The 19,116-nt window shown below is 42.3% G+C and overlaps 1 protein-coding gene and 2 long non-coding RNA genes across 3 annotated transcripts in view; all 3 read right to left on the reverse strand.

The window, feature by feature from the left end:
* Positions 1-19,116, reverse strand: part of tmem132e (transmembrane protein 132E) — a 477,315-nt gene that overhangs the window by 330,252 nt on the left and 127,947 nt on the right. The window lies entirely within an intron of this gene.
* On the reverse strand, positions 1,685-6,062 carry LOC111948667. Its single transcript, XR_002874640.1, has 3 exons — positions 3,938-6,062; positions 3,802-3,864; positions 1,685-3,628 (listed from the first exon to the last, which is right to left on the reverse strand). It is a non-coding gene; the product is annotated as an uncharacterized LOC111948667 (long non-coding RNA).
* LOC110016429 lies at positions 8,076-8,842 on the reverse strand. The gene is made up of 3 exons (XR_002291741.2): positions 8,729-8,842; positions 8,593-8,655; positions 8,076-8,419 (listed from the first exon to the last, which is right to left on the reverse strand). It is a non-coding gene; the product is annotated as an uncharacterized LOC110016429 (long non-coding RNA).

Here is a 19,116-nt window from a genome sequence, read left to right on the forward strand (position 1 = left end):
CGCCTGCATGAAGCTGAAACTCACCAACCGGACTAGACCATCAGCAAAACCACCACGCAGCACCAGAAGTCACATTCATTGTGAGAAATCATCATTTATTAGCAACAGCATAATGTAGCATCCCTTTCCCACGCTGAGGCACGGAGACTTAACCTCTTTTAAGGTTCTTTCTTCTGGTTACTGCAGGTCATGAATCTCTCCCGCCGAGAGCGCTCCCCCCACTTTATATTCCCCTCCTCCCGCACCAGCCCTCCTATTTCCCTTATTCGGCCCATAGCTGAACCCCATTGGTCGAAACTCCCCAACGACAGGCTGAGCGACAAAACTGAGGGCCAATCAGCATCTCTGCTTGATGCGTTCAATGAACTCCGGAACTTAAAACGCGACCAAACAGCCACCCAGTCCAACTCAATCCGTTATAACAATGTTATTAAAAAGAATCCACAGACTTACTGTACTTTAAAAGTGTTGAAATTACATAAAATGCACGCATTCACTTGTATTTTTTAGTTTGAAACATATTGCATGGCCCCCATGAAATTACATTTAAAAATATGAGGCTGCCAAAAAGGTTCCCGACCCCTGGTTTAGTCCGTAAAAAATGTGTCCATTGCAGTTTTGCATGTCAATACGGATATGCCCCAAAAACTACGTCCTCTAAGCACAAAAACTTTCTTTTGATGAATGTGAGTTTTTTCCCAAAATGTTTCCATTAGGCACAATTTTTATCGCCAATGGAAACGGAGCTAACTCGGGTTAAACAATATACGACCAGTTCACGACCTCATGACACAAGACAACCTGGAAATGTTTTTTTTTAGTGACAGGAAGCCACATCACATTGACGAGACAAAAATAAAGACCCATCATTAGAATTTATGACAATTTAACTCTTTTTTTAAAACCAATTAAATTTAAAGGCTTTGAAGACTCAGTTATCCGCGAAGGACAGCTGAGGTAGTAAAGGAGATGATGTGGAGTTCTTCCTGGGGGAGAACTTTGTACCTGATGAGAGTGAAAGTCAGAAGTTGAGAGTAAAAGCCCGGAGGAGGCGGATGCTTGGTGACCAGCAGATGGCTGCTGACCACCAGCCAGCTTTCTTCTCTGACACGTGGAGCCGGTGATGTTCCAGCTGAGCCCCCTGCCAGCTCCTGCATGGCAGGGCCCCCGCTCCAGCTCTCAGGCAGTTTGGTTTCATGAGACACTTTCCTAAAATCCTGGAGGGGTTGTGGCGGCTCCTGATTCTGCCTTCACCCTCGCTGAGCGTCGCTCTTGAGCGGCTGGAATTATCCATAGGAAAAAAATAATTTGTGTTTTTTTAATCACAATAATCGTGCTGTGTTGTATTGACACAAATATCAATTGTTTTACAGTAAAAAAACAAAGTTATTTTATGTCTTTTATTTATTTACATCTTATTTTTATGCGTAGTTTCAAAATAAAAGTTTACTAATATACGTTTTACTGTTTTATAGAATGATTTAACGTAAATAACTAATTCACTAAACTGAAAACTGGATCTTAATTATTTAACAAGAAGCATTAAATGAATTGTGAATTCCAAAAACATATTTAGGATTTTTAGACGGAATAGGATTCCTCTTTTCTGACAGAATTCCCCTCATAAAAACAGTATTTTAAATCTTACAGAAATAGAACCGACATGATTTAGGCTTTTATTTTACATCTGATGCAGTATTTTGCTTAGATTTACCTTCAGATCAGCATTTACTGTTCTTCTTGACGTCTTTTTATTTCATAAAGTTCAAATGAGTTGTGCTCATCTTAAATGTCAGTAAAGACTTTTTTTGTTCCTTTTTTTTTAGTAAAACCAGTTTTTGGACGGAGGATGAGGAAGGTGAAGGTGGCAGAGAGGATATTTTTTTGCTAAAGTTTCACCTGAACAAAGGTGTTGTTCCTATTTTTGTGAGCCAGCACTAAGGTGGAATTTCATCTGACGACTTTATTACTTAAAAATAGTCTCATTTGAAATTTTTTCATGAAGTTAAACTGAACTTTGAGCAGCTCAGAGGGTGCGTGTGGTTACCACGGTGATGTTCTGTAGGAGGAGGTGTCATTGTAAAGGTTAAAAGCTCGGTGTATGTTGGGAGATGGACGTTTTGGAGCTAAATGAAGGAAGTGTGATTGGAAAATGACAAACAGAAAAATCTGTTTGTTTAATTTTCCGTTTCTTCTGGTCACGTTTAGAAACTAGAGCAGTCAACAACGCAGTAAACAACAACAACATGACGTGACGTGCATCTTAACCCCCCACCCTGTTTCGACCCCCACATCAACACGTCTGCAGTGCGAGCTGCTCTGAAAGGATTTTCCAGTTTCAAAAGAAACTAAATTCTGCTTTTCGTCTGTTTGCTCATCAGCTCACGACAGAAAACGACAGGAAGTGCGTCTGCGTCAAAGGAAGCTCAAAAACGAGGCATCTAGTTTGACTCCTCTGTCATTTTAGAAAACACGTTTCCATTCCTGACACTTTGCTCATCTGGCGAGAAGAAAATTTCCCCTTCAGTTCCTCCGTCCGTGTCAAGGATCGGTACCTGACCTCTCAACATACAAAGACTCTCAGGAAAATGTTCTGCAGTTTGGAAACTTGGACAAAGATGTTGGGGGAGCAGATCAGAAAAGTCAGGTCAAGAGGAGCCAGGAGGAAGATAACGGTGTCACAAACACGTCTGTTCTGCTCATCACGTCTGTCGAGGTGTTTAACTTTCCCACTGCAAGCAGGCCGGATTTGATGCAGCTCTCACTTCCTGTTTCTCCCTTTTGCTTCAATGGATGGACACAGAAATAAATGTCAGCATCTCTTTCCTCCACTTTGGCGTTCTTTTTTTTTTATCCAGCTAAGTTTCTGAATAAAACAGACTTTATGCATAAATATTTTATTTTAAAACATTGACCTTTAACTGACTTTTAAATATTGAGCCTAAAACTTTCATCAATGACATAACTTTTCATTTTTTCTGTGAACTTCTAGGATTTTAAGGTTACTATTGAGCAGCAGACACAACTTTTAACCGTCTAGGATTAATAAGAATGTTATTTACACAAACAACCCTCTTTATTAAAGTAGCTTTTTTCTGAATGTGTACTTTAATGTAAAAACGGTTCCTATAGTCATAAAGACGTTTATTATTGACCTAGGTTCCATATTGTTTTCATGATTGTTGGTTCCATTCCAGGGCAAAAATTCTGCATCATCCCCATGAGTTGACCCCCCACCCCACCGCCCAGCATGATGAATGTCAGATAGCAGGTTTTTGTTCCTTAAAAACAATTAATTTCTTGCACTTTAAGTCGTATTTTTCAGCATCCTCAGTACTAAATAAGAATTATCACCTGATGTATTTCATTTAAAACCATTTTTTTGTTTATTTTGTGTCATAAAAAACGGAAAATAAATAGCTCTGTGTTCATAAAACGCTGTGAGTCCGACTGAGTCAGGCCAAAGGGAAAAGCTGTCGATGCACATTTATCTTACAAAGAGGGCATAAATAATATCTACAGTTCTGAAGTTTGACTCTGCAAATGAAAATTCACTTACAGACAAAAGGACTCCCATGTCTGCAGACGGCCTCAAGAGCGAAGGTCCCAAATTCACCTCAAGGTCAGACTGAAATGTTTTGGAGAATCCAAAAAGAAGAAAAGTCTTAAATGTCAGAGTCTGCAGGCCTCACAGAGAAACGTCGTTGGTGCAATCAGCCTGAAGGAGGGTGTCATGGTGCCTCTGTCAGACTCCTCCCCTCTCTGTCTGGTTCCTGATGCGACTCAGCTGCGACCACTTACCTCATCACCTGCCTGTCTTCTTAAGGAGCCCCTGGACCAGTATTCATCGCCAGTCCGTTGCCCCTGATGGTGCATAGTATTGTTGTCATGTTCATAGCTCTCGTTATTAAGCCTTGGTCTAAGTCTCGCTCTCTACCTTGTTCCCAGGAGTCCATAAACACGAGTGGTCGTCTGAGTCTTCTTCATCCACGGATCCAAGCCACAGCATTCCCTCCTGTCACGCCTAGAGCCTCTGCCGTAACTCTAGAGACACCACGAGCCTCTGCCGACCCACCAGTGACGCCACGGGCCACCGGACCGAACCATCCTCGCCGCGGGTTCCTCCAAGGACGTCAACTCCACCAAGAACAATCCACAAACCAAGAATCAATATTAAAACCTTCTTTCATTCCACCACGTACTCACCTGTGTTTCTTCCGGGTTCCAGCGTCTGGGTCTATTCGTTACGCTCGCCATGACAGAACGGACTGGAAAATACTCCTGACCCAGCTGACTCGGAAGGATTTCGCCTCGCCCTCTCTCAACAAGGAGCCTTTTTGGAACTCCACTCCAACGCCATCTCAAGAATTACTGCCCTTCAGGAAGATCTACTTTCGCGGATCCAGGTTATTTCACGAACACTACATAATATATCCAACCTCTCTGGTCATTCCACAGTTCCCGATCCTTCCTCATGTTCCGGCAACAGTCCCACTTCCGCTTCCGGTTCAGCCGAACTACCGGAAAATTTCCGCCTCCTACCGGAACCATTTCATGGTGACGTCACAGCCTGCGGTGGATTTTTATTACAAAGCCAGCTGATTTTCCAGCAAGCCCCCAGATATTACCAGACCGACCACAACAAAATCACCCTTATTGTCAATTCTCTCAGAAATAAAGCCCTCCGTTGGGCGCAGGCCTTCATATCTGCTAACCCCATTGCACGTCTTTCATATGACCATTTCCTCCGTGAATTTTGCCTAATATTCGATCAACCCCGGAAACAGGAGGAAGCTACTCGATGCTTACTCAACCTCAAACAAAACAATCGATCAGTCAGCGACCACGTCATTGATTTTCGTATTTTAGCAGTTGAATTAATTAAAAATTGAATTAAAATTAATTGAAGCTGGATGGCCCGACCTGGCACTCAAAGGTGTTTTTTACCAGTCATTAAATGAGAGAATAAAAGACCACCTCTGCGCCCAACCAGAAGCACGCTCTTTTGAACAGTTAGTCACGGCGGCTCTCCGCTCCGAAATTCGTTTAAGCGAGCGTCAATTAGAACGCACACAAATTCTTTTTCAACCGGTGACTAGCCCATTTAGCATCTCTACTGCCAAAAATACTCCTCTTATTGAAGCTCCTGCCACGGCAAAATATCTGGAGGAACCGATACAAATCGGCCACTCGAAATTAACTGAAGATGAACGCCGTAAAAGACGAGAAGAAGGTTCCTGTTTCTATTGTGGAACTAAGGGTCATCTGGTCTCCACCTGCCCTCTCCGTAAACCACAGAACACCACGCAAAACGACAGGTCGCTGGGGGCATTAGCCAATTCTGGTAAAGAATTTTTGCTTATTCCTATTAAGCTCTGCCTTAAAACTCATGCTCATGATTTTCGTGCTCTTGTTGACTCCGGGGCGGAGCAGAGTCTCATTGATCAGCAACTAGTTAATGAACTCTCCATACCCACAGAACCACTGGAAATTCCCATAGAGGCTTCGGGCCTGGGTGGCCAACATCTGTCACGCATTACCCATCGGACCAAACCCATCCTGCTCGTGTCATCAGGTAACCATAGAGAATCCATTCAACTTCTCATCACGCAGTCTCCGCAAAACCCCATTGTCCTAGGGTTTTCCTGGTTAAAACTACACAACCCTCAGTTCAACTGGTCCCAAGGCACCATTACTAATTGGAGTTCATATTGCCTCGCCAATTGTCTGCTATCCGCAGTTCCCACTGTTTCTGTTTCCCGCTCTGAAGATTCTAGTAATGTTGATCTGTCTAAAATCCCTCCGTGTTATCACGATCTCAAATCCGTTTTCTGTAAGGCCAAGGCCAGCGCTCTTCCACCTCACCGCCCCTACGACTGCGCGATTAACTTACTACCCGGTGCCTCGCTTCCTAAAGGCCGTTTGTTCAACCTATCAGGTCCTGAGAAGGTCGCCATGGAGGAGTATGTTCAAGAAGCTCTGTCACTGGGGCATATCAGACCATCCTCTTCCCCAGTGGGAGCCGGCTTCTTTTTTGTAGAAAAGAAGGACAAAACGTTAAGGCCGTGCATTGACTACCGGGAGCTCAATCAAATAACCATAAAAGACAAATACACTCTACCTCTCATTTCATCAGTCTTCGACTCTGTACAAGAAGCCCGCATTTTTACCAAGTTAGATCTCAGAAACGCGTATCATCTTGTCCGCATAAGAGACGGTGATGAGTGGAAAACAGCCTTCAACACCCCGTTGGGTCATTATGAATATTTAGTCATGCCTTTCGGCCTTACCAACGCCCCAGCTGTCTTCCAAAGGATGGTTAATGACATATTACGTGACTTCCTGAACCGCTTCGTTTTCGTTTATCTGGACGACATCTTAATCTACTCTCACAACCAAGCCCAGCATGAACACCATGTCCGCTTAGTGCTGGAGAGACTGTTGGAAAACCAGCTATATGTAAAACACGAGAAATGTGAATTCCATGTACCCACGGTGCGGTTCCTTGGTTACATTCTGGAAGCGGGGTGCATCCGTCCCGATCCCTCCAAAATAGAGGCCGTCACCAACTGGGAACCTCCCGAAACCCGCAAAAAGCTCCAGCAATTTCTCGGTTTTGCTAACTTCTATAGACGTTTCATCAGGAACTACAGCAGCATAGCCGCCCCACTTACTCGTCTCACCTCCGTCAATCATCCCTTCAAGTGGTCCACTGAAGCTCAACAGGCCTTTGATAAGCTTAAGAAACTTTTTGTGTCAGCTCCTATTCTCATCCAACCTGATCCATCACGACAATTCATCGTCGAAGTCGACGCCTCGGACTCTGGTGTGGGAGCTGTTCTATCGCAAAAGGAGGAGAGTACAGGCAAGCTGAAACCATGTGCCTTTTTCTCCCGTAAACTCTCTCCCTCAGAACAAAATTACGATGTTGGCAACCGAGAGCTCCTGGCTATTAAACTTGCTCTGGAGGAGTGGCGTCACTGGTTGGAGGGAGCTGAACAGCCGTTCATTGTGTGGACCGATCATAAGAACCTGGCATACCTCAGATCCGCCAAAAGGCTCACCTCCAGGCAAGCTCGTTGGTGTCTCTTTTTTGACCGATTTCAGTTCATTATTACTTACAGACCAGGCTCCCGTAATATCAAGCCGGACGCCCTCTCCCGGAAGTATAGCCCCTCAGAACGCACCACCACACCCATTTTGCCGCCCACCTGCATCGTTGGGACCCTTACCTGGGACATTGAATCCAAGGTTCTCCAGGCTCAAGGTGAGGAGACTGACCACCCGCCAGCTCCAAGGGGGACACTGTTTGTGCCATCCTCACTTCGCTCGGACGTCATTTCCTGGGGTCATTCCTCTCGTGTGGCGTGCCATGGTGGGGTGCACCGGACCCTTAGCCTACTCCGGAAGAGGTTTTTCTGGCCCTCCATGGATAAAGACGTCCGCGAATACGTCTCGGCGTGCACCACTTGTGCCCGTTCCAAGGCGTCGTCCTCTGCTCCAGCAGGATTACTCCACCCACTCTCTACCCCCAATCGTCCATGGTCTCACCTGGCTATAGACTTTGTCACTGGGTTACCCCCCTCACGAGGTAATACAGTCATCCTCACTGTCATTGACCGCTTCTCTAAGATGGCTCACTTCATTCCTCTCCCTCAACTACCCACCGCCACTGCGACTGCTGATATCATGATTAATCATGTCTTCCGCCACCATGGTATCCCCGCTGACATCGTCTCCGACCGTGGCCCCCAGTTCATCTCGCAAGTCTGGAAGGCGTTTTGTACGGCCTTGGGGGCCACGGTCAGTCTCACCTCCGGCTATCACCCACAATCCAACGGCCAGGCAGAGAGAGCGAACCAGGAACTGGAGGCAGCTCTTCGCTGTCTGGCGGCACAGAATCAGCAGGACTGGTCCCAATACCTCGTCTGGATCGAGTATGCTCATAATACTCATCCCTCCACTGCTACCGGGATCTCTCCTTTTGAGGCCGCCCTTGGGTACTCACCCCATGAGTTGACCCCCCACCCCACCGCCCAGCATGATGAATGTCAGATAGCAGGTTTTTGTTCCTTAAAAACAATTAATTTCTTGCACTTTAAGTCGTATTTTTCAGCATCCTCAGTACTAAATAAGAATTATCACCTGATGTATTTCATTTAAAACCATTTTTTTGTTTATTTTGTGTCATAAAAAACGGAAAATAAATAGCTCTGTGTTCATAAAACGCTGTGAGTCCGACTGAGTCAGGCCAAAGGGAAAAGCTGTCGATGCACATTTATCTTACAAAGAGGGCATAAATAATATCTACAGTTCTGAAGTTTGACTCTGCAAATGAAAATTCACTTACAGACAAAAGGACTCCCATGTCTGCAGACGGCCTCAAGAGCGAAGGTCCCAAATTCACCTCAAGGTCAGACTGAAATGTTTTGGAGAATCCAAAAAGAAGAAAAGTCTTAAATGTCAGAGTCTGCAGGCCTCACAGAGAAACGTCGTTGGTGCAATCAGCCTGAAGGAGGGTGTCATGGTGCCTCTGTCAGACTCCTCCCCTCTCTGTCTGGTTCCTGATGCGACTCAGCTGCGACCACTTACCTCATCACCTGCCTGTCTTCTTAAGGAGCCCCTGGACCAGTATTCATCGCCAGTCCGTTGCCCCTGATGGTGCATAGTATTGTTGTCATGTTCATAGCTCTCGTTATTAAGCCTTGGTCTAAGTCTCGCTCTCTACCTTGTTCCCAGGAGTCCATAAACACGAGTGGTCGTCTGAGTCTTCTTCATCCACGGATCCAAGCCACAGCATTCCCTCCTGTCACGCCTAGAGCCTCTGCCGTAACTCTAGAGACACCACGAGCCTCTGCCGACCCACCAGTGACGCCACGGGCCACCGGACCGAACCATCCTCGCCGCGGGTTCCTCCAAGGACGTCAACTCCACCAAGAACAATCCACAAACCAAGAATCAATATTAAAACCTTCTTTCTTTCCACCACGTACTCACCTGTGTTTCTTCCGGGTTCCAGCGTCTGGGTCTATTCGTTACGCTCGCCATGACAGAGGGATTGAAAGGAGCTGCAAGCAGGACGCTTCACTGTCCCACAAAGCTCGACTGCAGCTCACAGGACGTCCTCAAAACCAAGACGAGATTAAAGATGGGCAAACAAGTTGATAACTCTTGATAAGTGTCAAGCATGGTGGGGGAGGCATGGTGGTTTGAAGATGCTTTGCAGCAAAAATGAAGTGAACTTGTCATTAATGAAAGCTGTAGTTTCAGAGTATTTAGGTCAGATTTCAGGTCATCTGTTGGCTGAACAAACAGAAACGATTTGGCGTCTGATCTTGAATACCGAGTCCAGATCCCGTACTTTTATTACACTTTTAAAAACAGATCTAGATTTTCCCTTTTTTTTCTTTATTTACCTTCATTCATCATTTAACACTTCAATAGTTCACTGCGGTGAAATAGCTTAAGCAATCATGTAAAAATAGAGCAAATATTGACGAGAACAAAATAGGAGAGAGATTTTCGTGTGAGAAAGTTTGGTGATTGTGGCTATTGAACATTTTTATGATGTGTGATTCATATTCATACTACAAATGAAAAAAAGGGACTTTCTTCCAAAATTGTTGCTGTAGCATAAATAGGATGACGAGTTCATGACTTGATCATTTTAATGTAACCATTTATTGGTTTTTGTTGATGGTTTTTCTTTAATTTGTTTTTGTAGGTGGTTGTTTGCGTTGAGACAAACCAATCAAGACACTTGCTGTTCATTTGAAACGTTTATATAAAAGAGTTTTTGAGCCCTTAAGTCCAAATCTGTGAACATCTTGCTAACCGTGCAGATCAAACCGCTGCCGTATTCCGCTGCGCTTTACGGCGATAAATGTCGGGATTCGTTCATGACATGCAGACTTCTAGTAGAGTATGCATTTGAAATAACCCAGATTAAAAGAATTAAAAATCCGATTGGATCGATTCTGAACAAAGTTATCGAGCTGATCTGATCACATGGTCGGATCAGGATGTCCGTAGTGACGTCACATGGATAGTCTGTTTAGGCAAACGATGATCATTCTGGCTCTGAGACGATCAGTCCTTCACCAAGTAGATGTGGAAACCCTTCGATCATGAAAGACTTCCACCTACAATCTCCGCGTTAACTTCCTGTTTGTTTAGTGAGCTTTGTTGTCAATTCCAGTTCTCATCAGCCTCCAGAAGTCCATTATGGTTCTGGTTTATGAGTGGTTGGAGGGCAGCATCCATCCGTTCAATCAACAACAGCTGAACACAGAAACCCGTTTGACCCCCCCCTCCATCCCTCCAGCACCGCTCTCCTCTCTGATGGAATTTTCCAGGCGGCGTTGACGGCGCTTGGACCTGAACGCCGTTTCGCTGCATTTTCCAGCAGACTCCTGACAGCAGAGCGAGATAAGAAACTGATGGATGATGCTTGTCAAGATGGTCCGTCCCGAGAAAAGAGCCGACTCTGGTGCTTTTATCCGTCCGGTGCCTGTTTTTGCAGGCAAACCACTATTTTTATAATTATTGGTGACAGAGAGAGGCGAGCTGTCGTCTGATCTGAGACTGCAGACATGTATATGGGATGAGGGCGGAGCTGATAAACCTTTTAATCACGTTTTCTGTCAGAGAGCTTCATAAAGACTGAAGACCACGCACGGCTGTGCAGCATCACTGTAATCATCCTGATGCTGCTGATCTGTTGTCGTCTGCTGGGCTGCAGGAACGGCCGTCATGGCTCTTTTGATGATGAAGATGAGAGGAGGTAGAGAGAAGTCTCAGTTAGAGGAAACGTTAATGGGGGCCCAGTGGCCTCGTGTTCCCGCCTTCAGCCGCTTTGATCCTCCCGCCACACATCCGGCCGACTGGAGTCACGCCGTCGGAGAGGACGGTTTTCTCGTGGGAGTGTAAAAATGTCGGTGAAAACGCCGACAGGTCAAAAGAGAGAGGGATTTGCTCGCCAATCATGCAGATTTACTCAGACTCCCCCCTCATCTCACGAGGAATAGACACGTCCATTGGGTCACGGCGTGAACTGGCGTCTTATGAGGCGCAGAGCATCGACTGTCAGAAAGGCCGACGCCGAAATGGCGTCCGAGAATGAATGAACACGACCCTCATAAAGAAAAAAAGCCTCACTTTCAGAGGAAGCCAGAGCATTCTGATCAGTTTAGCCTCTAAATGATTATGTTCTGTGATTCATATTGAAAGAATGGAATTATGACTTCATTATTTATTTAGGAGTTCTATAATTACACTTAAAAAGCAGAATATTTATAAAGCTGGTCAATCTGAATCTACAAAAACATGAAAGAACTACAGGTTATTTAAAATGTGTCTATGCTAAAGAATTTTTTTGAAAGTGCTTTTAGTGTTGAATTGATTACATTTTTTTTAATTAAACTTGTTTTAGTTAAGCTGCTGAACAGCGTCAGCTTAGACCTAAAACGGAGCGACTTTTTTCTGTTTCATTTTTGATTTTTTAATCCCAAAAATAAACAAATATTAAACACTAGTTTAAAGCTTTTCTTCTGAAACTTAGTTATATTTTCTTGATCATTTTATTTTTTTAAGTTATAATAGTTTTTGAGGACATTTAGTCATTAATTCTTTCAATGAAACTTGTCATAGTTAACTATTAGCAGTTAACTAGTCAACGAATCAGACGTAAAACTGGAGAAATTCTTTTTGTTTCATATTAATTTTTTAATTCCAAAGCAAACATAATAAAAACTAGTTTGGCCTTTATATTAAGTTCAGCTTTGATTGACGTCTTGTTTTTAAGGTTTTTTAAGTACATTAAGTGTTTAATTAACTATTTGTTTTATTTAAAATTTTAACTTGTTTTAGTTAAACTGTTTGAACAGAATGAGCAAGGATTCAGTTTAAATCTTTTGATTAAGATTAGATAATTTTTTATGAAATAATGATTTTTTATCTTGTATTCTCATGACGTTTTTTATGTGCTTTAGTCCTTGGTTAATTTTTTTTATTGGACTTTTTTTATATAAATTATCAAACAGCGTCAGCAAAAACTGGTGTCGCTTCTTTTGGTTTAGTTAAAATGCTTTTAGTGCTTAATTAATTTTAAACAGCAACTGTGTAAAACATATTAACTTAGTTATTTTTTATATTTTTTAATTCCCAAATGTGTAAAATAAATCCTACAATCCAATGTAAATCTTCCAGTTAATCTTCCACACATCCATTCACTCTCACACTCACACCTACGGACAATTTAGAGTTGCCAATTAACCTATGAAGCATGTTTTTTGGACGGTGGGAGGAAGCCGGAGACCCCGGAGAAAACCCACACATGCACGGGGAGAACATGCAAACTCCACACAGAAAGGTCCCCCGTTGATGTTGTGTTTTTCATGTCCCCCAGCCGGGACTTGAACCGGGGACCTTCTTGCTGTGAGGCAAGAGCGCTAACCACTGCGCCATTTATGTAAATAAAATTGTCTGAACTTCTGAATGTTTCCACCTGGTCAACTTTCTGTACATTTCTAAAGGATAAGGTGACAGAAATCCCAGCAGCCCACTCGTCCTCCGTCTTCAATCCCAGGTTAGTGTTTCCTGTGACTCAGAGTCACAGCAGCTCCTCAAACGACCGCGTGGCATCACTTCTACATCACGTCAAGAAAATGACGCTTTTGGCGCCACTTCCATCACTGAGATCTGTCCCATCTCACCGGCTCCTCTGCCAGACGGCCTTGGCCTTCACCCCGGGACTCTCTCCATCATTTCCGTTTCCCCACGCCACCGCCGCCGCCGCCACCACCGCCGCCACCGCCGCCACCCCTGCCTCATTCCCAATTCTGGCCACACGCTTTTCCTGCCCGTTTTCTTTGATCTTTGATCCTCAAACATTTCCTCACCGTCCTCCTCTCAGGCCTAATTCGGGCTTAAAAAGAAACTCCCAATTTTAAGAAACAATCCTCAGCTTCTTCATTGACGAACAAAGACGTTTCCAGTCGCTTCATTTAAACTCTTCTCTCTCACACTTGTGTCCATTTTTGTGTTTTGTTTACACAAAACGGATTTTATGTTGTGTACCATTAGTTAAGTCCGTTGAGACAACTGTTTTCTAATATTGGGCTATATTAACAAAACTGAACTGAAACAGTGATGTTTATCTTTGGTTTACTACTGAAGTTAATCAAGAAGTTGAAATAAAATGTTTACTTTTAGTTTAACGTTTTAGTTTAAAGTGGTAAAAATAATTTCTGTCCTTCTAAATCTTTCCAGTAAACGATTGAAGAGTCGCTGAAAAGGCGTCAACACTGGAGCTAAAGCTTAAAGGGTTAAAGCACATTCTGCTCTGTTTCACCACAACCTAATGATCTGGGCCTGGGGGGGTGGGGGTGGGGGGGGGGGGGCACTCATCAATTGGGATTTAACATTTTCGCCCCCCCGAAAATGCCTGGAAGGTGACGAGAAATCTACAAGCACAAGGAAGATTCTAGTCTTTAACTTTTAGTTTTTACAAGTAAAAGCAAGGAAGTTGTGGAGCAGTTAAGACAGTTCACCATAAAAACACTAAAATATTCAAACGCAAGTAATCAATGATTAAACTGGCTCCAAACAAATCATTATTCTATTCCTAGTTCATAATGGTCAGTACAGGAGACTGTCCATTTTTTGTTGGTATTTTGAGGAAAAGAAAGGACAGAAGTACATGAACAAACATATTTCTTCCTAACATGTACTACTACTTCTACTTAAAGTTTTTCAAAGTGTTCATTTTTATTAGTCCATGTATTTTCTAAAGCTACAGTTCTGTTAATCCACTCTTATTTATTAAATATTATTACTTTTCTTTACTGTGTTCATCACATCATCCCTCTCTGTTGAATTGCAATGATGCTTTTGGGTTATTTTTTGTTGCTTTTACTGGTTCCTATTCTCCTGTTCTTACTTTTTTTAGGGACTATAGGAGGAAATTTGCATTTTTGGTATATAACCTGGCACAATCTGATTGATGTTCTGTTGTGGATCCCTGTTTAAGATAAATCAACTCTAAACAAAGATGAAGCTCCTCCCTGTGTCACGTCGGTAACGATGAGCGTTAGATCCATTCCAACGGTTTTCTGCTCGGATTTGAATAAAGTTATACAAGTTACTTCAACTGGTAACTTCTACGCACAGACACAAAACTTTTCTTTACTTCCTGACATATTTGTAAAAAAAAAGAAGAAGACAAAAGAGAATCTCTCCCAGATTGTTCTGGAGGCTTCAAAGCTAAGAGGGGACATCGATGACTCAGTTCTGGTCTTTTAATGAACTGGGAGCCAAAGTAACATCTAAACGGAAAGGCACAAAACCCAAGACTCCTAAATGAAAATTAGCCGATAACTGAATTGAAGCAGTCAACAAGTCCTTGCAAATTTGAGGAAAATAATGACACGAGTGCCTGATGTAACCCTGAGGCGTAACGCTGCACTCAGTCTTCAAAGATCCCCTTCATTCGATGCAGATCAGGGCAGAAAGACGAGTGTTCTGATGCTATTCCATGAGGATGCTGCTGCCTCCACACAAAAGGAACACATGACAGCGTGAGTCCTTTGATTCCTCCACTTGTTGCCACGTGCAAAGCAATCCCCTTCACTTTTTTTCCCCATCAGCCTCGTGTGAAGATCTCAAGGAGGCGCGTGTTGGAAAAACAGTCGACAAAGTTTCTATCTTGTGCTGAAAGAGAAAGAGGTCTCCTCTGTGCTGTCTGAACTTGTCATGAATTAATATTTCATTTGGACTTTTTTTTTTTTTGTAACAAGTCAAACAAATTCCCTGCAGCCGGAGTTTGTTCAAACAGACGTTCAGCGCTTTTTGAGGAGCACTTTGAGGGCAAACTCACCCACATTTTCAGGTTCATTCAGCATTTAGCAAAGACGTTTTAGTAGATTCAAAAGCAGGATTTGATCTGTAAATAAAAACTGGCATCTCTTATTAACTGCCAAGAAACACACAATTGTGGTATTTCAGCCCCAACATAAATCCATACTCCTACCTAAAGTTTTAAAGGGTCTATATCAACGTTTTTGAGTTTTTAAGTGTATTATAATGTTCATTACTAGAACCCCCCCAAAGTTGTATTTAGGTCCATTCATGCTTTTCTGAGTATTTTTCTAAAACCCTACACACTGAGCACCAGCCCCTCCCAATCCTCAAAAAGGGGCGTGTTCTCACATTGTGACATCACAGAGTGCGGAACAGCCCCTTCTAGAAAGAATCTGCACTGCTAGCCCCGCCCCCAGGCTAACACACACGCCCACTTTCTAGCTAGCGGTGATCGGCTAAACATTTTCCTTTTCTACGCTTAATATGTACATCCATCTTTGCAAAAGTGCAGATGTAGTTAGTTTCCGTGGGCGAAACACAGACACGCTACCAACTCTAAGACCCACAAAGAGTGAAAGGCGGAGCTTCAGATATGGAGTCGTCTTACTTCCAGGTATGAAAATGAGCAGCAAAAATAACTCAGATTTCATTTAATCAGTTGTCTTTTAGTGTGCCAAAGGTAATCTTTGGATATATTTTACTCTGAAAGGCTTCAGAGTAGCAGGATAAAGGCCCTTTAATAGTCAATGACTTCCATGTAAATGTTAAAATGAACAGTTTATTTATTCTATGAATGATGAAAGTGATCAGTCATCAAGTTCTCAGCATTTCTTTAAATTTATTTTTCCGATTGACTTTTTAAAAATAATTTTTCAATATTTCTTTAAGTTTAAAAAGGTGTACTTTTGATTTTAAAACTGTTTTCAAAGTTTCTTTCTTCTAATCTACAATGTCATTTACGATTTTTTATTCACTTTGAGCCGTTTACCTGCTTCAAAACCGAGCCTTCAGAAAACGTCAGTCTATTAATCCTCACGGAAATTGCATTGAAACAAATCTTTTCTTATGCTTTTGTGTTTTCCTTTCCATGCATAAGCAGAAGTGTTGATCTCAGAATTTGCTCTGCTCCACAGGACAGATTTTCTGATGCAACCCTTCATGCAACCTGACTGACATTTCTCATAAGATAAACTCCATAAGAGCCGTAATGCAGCCAAACGGCAGATGTCTGATCAAAAATAGACTTTTTTGACACAAGCATGTATCACTAAAAATGTTTTACCCTATATGAGCAGTTTGCCACATTCCACCAAACCCAAATGGATTTGTTTTTCTCTCGCTGAGGGATTATGGCTTTAGATTGAGGAGGATTACAGGCGGCAGGAATATTTGATGCAAGTTTTAGGCAGTACTTATGATCAAAGCTGCAACATTTATGACACTTAACGTAGCGGGAAACAATTCAAAAAATCCCTAAAGATCCATTTTTTGGAAATAAAGACTTCATCAAGGCCAAAGTAATTTATGGTTTTTATTAAGTTCAGGATCAAATTTGACTTTTATGCACAAGAAAAGTTAATAAAAGATGCCAAAAGAAATAATGAAGCATTTTGTTTCAGACTCAGCAAAGTGGAGATTTTTATGAAATCCGGAAACTATCCAGTTCTAGCTTTGAAAATTTAGTTTATTGGTTTATTTAAAAAAAAAAAACATTTTTTTTATCCATAACTAAAAAAGTCCACAATAAATAAAATATCAAACAATAATCACATGTAACAGGAGGAACAATCCTTTGTTTAACATTTATATTGATTTTCAACAGCCCCGCCCCCGAGCACACAAATAGCCAGACAGACCTCTCCTATTCAGCAAGAATAGTGACATTAATATCATCATTAACTAACGGAAAATTGACTGACTTGGTGAGTCAAATATGGCAGATAACGTTTATCTCTTGTGGGACACAAAAAAAAATGCGACTTCTCCAGTACCAATAGCAGAACCGATGAGGTCAGATCTTAATGATACTGCGGTCTTGAAGAATGTTGACCCGGGGCTCGTTCAATACCGGGGCTCGGTACCCATCCCCAATTGTGACATCACAAAGTGAGGAACAGCCCCTTCCAGGAAGAGTCTGCACTGCCAGCTCCGCCCCCAGGCTAACACACACGCCCACTTTCTCTGTGGAGCTAGTGGTGATCGGCTAAACACTCTTATATTTTATAATGCACAATATTGCACATCCATCTTTATTACGTTTATTACGTAGACACGCTGCCGAGGCCGGCTATAGGTTAACGTCATGAAATGGGCGGCGTCCACAAGGAGAGAAAGGCGGGGGCTCAGAGAATAAGGCGTCTTACTTCCGGGTAGAAAAACGAACTGCGAAAATAACTAATATTTCGAATAAAATCATTCTTTAGTGGTAATATATTATATATATGGATGAATGTGGATTTATATAGACCCTTTAACAAATCTGTACATGTTAAGGGGAATTATTCCTTTTTATTTGATCAAGAGCTAGTTTCTTTATAATCTGACTGAGCAGATCCTTCTGGAACAGTGAGATCGCACAGAAGCTGGACTTTCCTCTGACATTTTCTTTTCCCGCCATGTCCTGGTTGTGTGATGCCAGTAAATACTTTGATGGTTAGGGAATTAAAAAAAAAAGATACGTTTGTCATCTTTTATTTTCTTTTTTATGGACTTGCAAGATTTTGACCTTTCTCATCTCACATAACTCTGGATTTCTTCATCGTGAAAGTAACAGTAAAAGTTAAGACAAACCCTTTTCCTGCTGCCTGCATCATCCTCACCCTTTAGCAATAAGCCAAAAAGACGAGGGTTGTGTGGTTGTGAAGAACTTTAAGCATCGAATCAAGTTTCATTTAGATCATTTCACTGGTGTGTTATTAAAAAGTAGACTAGAAATTTGATTTGGTCAAATTCCTTCTATCGTGTGAAACAAAGTAGTTTAAATAAAGTTTTTTTCTGCTGATGTAAGACAAACTATTAGATCCTTAAGACGTTTCACAAAACAATAGATCACTGTGAAAGTTTGGCACCATACACTAAGAATTCTGGGCACATTTTATCTCTTTTTAAAATACATTTCAAAATAATATGTCAAAGCCTTTTTTTGTTTTTGTTTATTTTAAAAACAAAAACAAAGAACAGACCCGCAGGCCGGCAGGATTGTCCCATCTATCCATTATTCCTGCAGCTTTAGAGGACCGCAGTCACTTCCTGCCCCAAACAAACACCTGCTGTAACAGCAAAAAACTTTAAAGCATTTTTGTCTGCTGTAAAAAAAAAGGGAAGAAAATAAAGGGGTAGAAAACTTGAGGTCTGCAGGCCTGTCCTGACATGAAGGCGCTCCTGCAGCAGTGATGCTGTTCGCTGCATTTTAAAAGCACCATTCGAACAAACGTGAGAAAGCTCCAGTTGTTCCAGAGTGGCAGAACCTGGACTGTCTGAAGTACTACATGTTAGATTTCATGTCAGGTTTTGGCTCCGCCTTGTTCTGCAGGTGTATGACACCTGGGCACTGCCATTTAAGACACTTGTGTTCCACTCTTGTTGCTAGATACCGGTCAGTTCTCCTTAGATTTTAGTTTAAAATCCACATAGAAAACAGAAACCCATGCATGTGTCAGGGATTTCCAAAGGAAGAGTTCAGATTATGGGATGGCCACAGAACCTACGGCTTCGCGACAATGTTGTGGCAAAATCTGAAAATTGGCATTTTTCACGTTTTTACAGAATCAGGGAAAAGGAAACTTTTGTTCCAAGCGATCTTTACGAAATTTTACACACATGACGGTAGGTTAAGTCTACAACAGCAATCAAACTTTTATTGACCCTTGACCTCGGTAAGTGGCCGCCATCTTGAATTTTCAAAATAATCGAGAAATTTAAACCTTCTTTTGCCTCCTACCTCCTGGAGCATCATCGGGGAAATATTTTGGAAAGAAATGCTCCTTTTATTTTTGAAAAGGCGTTAACATGGTGAGCTCACAATAGTGGCGTTCATTTAGTGCTCGCCACTTTTTTTTAAAGATCATCATCGGTTTAAAAGTCATCAACTTAAGCTGCACAGAACGATATGCCATACGATATGAACATATTAGGAATGTGGGCGGGGTTAACCGAAAAACCTCTGTTGCCAAGGAAATCCCAATTGCTACTTTTGCCGATTCTTCTAGAAATGGCATAGACCTGTTGTCACCCCCCTGCGACCAAAATATGAAATGG

Source organism: Oryzias latipes, chromosome 14 (assembly GCF_002234675.1).
Source record: "Oryzias latipes chromosome 14, ASM223467v1".
Taxonomy (NCBI): domain Eukaryota; kingdom Metazoa; phylum Chordata; class Actinopteri; order Beloniformes; family Adrianichthyidae; genus Oryzias; species Oryzias latipes.